The sequence below is a fragment of the Volvox carteri genome, assembly GCF_000143455.1.
Source record: "Volvox carteri f. nagariensis unplaced genomic scaffold VOLCAscaffold_42, whole genome shotgun sequence".
Classification (NCBI taxonomy): domain Eukaryota; kingdom Viridiplantae; phylum Chlorophyta; class Chlorophyceae; order Chlamydomonadales; family Volvocaceae; genus Volvox; species Volvox carteri.
The window spans coordinates 839,626-841,703 of record NW_003307585.1 but is presented as its reverse complement, the minus strand read 5'-3'; positions in this window follow the sequence as shown (position 1 = coordinate 841,703).

Sequence of the window (2,078 nt, the reverse complement as noted above, 5' to 3'; positions counted from 1 at the left end):
CGTGCTGTAGCACCATCGCCACTTCCCTCATTGCGACTCCCAGATTATTAAAACACACACACACACACGCACATACATACATACACACGCAACCCACACCTGTCGGCCCCCCTGGTCCAGCTGCAGCTGGAAGTCCCGTAACAGCCACACGAAAGCCGGGGACACCTCCGAAACCAAAGTACGGCCACCCATGCCGTTGCTACCACCGCCATCACGTCCTCCTCCGCCGCCGCCGCCGCCGCTGCCGCCATTATTTGGGTTTGTGCTGCCAGCAGCATTGGTGGCGGCTGACGGCGCCGCTCCGCCGCCGCCGTCTGGCAGCCGAGGTGGACGACGTGGGGAAAGTGGTGGGGCGGGTGATGGTGGAGGATGGTGGTGGAGGAGGATGGTAGCGTATCCAGGGGGAAAATAGAAAATGAGAGGTGAAATAAATAAACAAATAAATAAACAGATGAACACAAGTGATGGTGTGGGTGATGAAAAACGGTTGTACTCGGTGTACGTACACACCCATAAATACGGACCCAAACCGGGAGACGCGTGTACGGCCCCGCGAACCCTCGGCGGCCGCGGTTTTTTTTTCATTTTTGCCTGTCAATTTTCCAGTCCAAACGGAGGAATAGGTTTTTAGTCGCGGGAATAAAAGTATTCCGAATCTGTAAGGCTACGCCCCCCCCAGACCCCCCCCATGAGTTATAATTTAGTTCGTACAAACACAGGGGTTGGGGAATGTCACAACACACGCACACCACAATCGCTCCTCTTGCACGCCAGGAAGCGGGGGGCACTTGGACGCTTTGACAGGAACCCCGGTTGCACGGGCGACTGCTGTTGCAGGGCCCAAGCAAACACAGACCAGTTAACCCCTACTCAAGCACTGATCAAACAGAGTTCGTTCACCGTCGTTCGTTTTGCAACACGTTGAAAGATAACACTACTCGACTTTCCAGATTGCAAAAGTAATGATGCATAGCAGCAATGAACCAGAACCGCCAAACGCAACCTCTGCGGTTGGTTGCAGCCCCTGCTGTTGATGCTGCACGCTAGTTAGCGGTCCATCATGTACCGGCCCCTTCACAAGCCCTTGCGTCTGTGGTCGGGGCGTCTTTGCGCCGCGGAGTGTGGGGTTAGGAGTCTTAGCTGCAGCGCCGGGGTTGCTGCTGCCATCGACCTCGATGCCCGTGTTTCCTGGCCCATCGCGATTGTCTTCGTATGAAGAACGTTGACGTTTGGCCCTCTCGCTGTTCACAACCGGAGTGGCGTCATTGTTGTCGGTTGGCTGCAGCATTGCGTCCTCATTGCCTACGACCTCTAAGCCGTCTTCATTAACGTCGCTAATGGCTTCAGTGAAGTTTAATATCTGCTTTAATGGCCTTCCACGTTTTGGGAGCTTCGGGTCCGAATATTTTGCAGCGTTTGGTCCGGTCAGAAACAGCCCGATTCCGCGTTGACTTTCGGGCGTGACCTTCCTAATAGCCAGTTCACATGCTACGTTACGTTGAAACTTTTTGGAAAAAGTGGTCGGTTCGGACGTGGTAACGGTACGTTACCGGTAAAGTGGACGAAAAGTCTAAAGTGACCAGGGGGGGGGGGGTCAATTTCGTCAAACGCTGACCCCTCGTACCGTTACTTGAAATGCGTCGCCAATTTCGCGAGTTATAACAAACGGCCAAGCCCAATCGGTTATAAAGACCACATACTTGACAAATTGTGCGCGCTTTGCACTCCGACTGAATTTCTAGTCACACCGCTGCCTTATATTATAAAAATGAACAAGGACAACGCCGCTCGTGTTGCTCGACCGCTCACGACCGCTTACATAGCCAATATGTAACCCATTGTAGTATCAGGGCTGAAGCCACCCGCGAAACGGCAAGTCGGCCGCACTTCCGGCGGCATGGGCCGCGCCGCGTCGGCCCACACGCTCAATCTCTGCCACTGAGCATTGAACATATCTTCAAGATTATCAAAAATTTCATCCAGCGCGACCGCTAGGGCAAACGCCATCGCGGCTCGCGCGGGATGCAGTGCGATTGCAGTAGGCAGGGCTGCCAATCACCCTTCAAATATACCTGCAA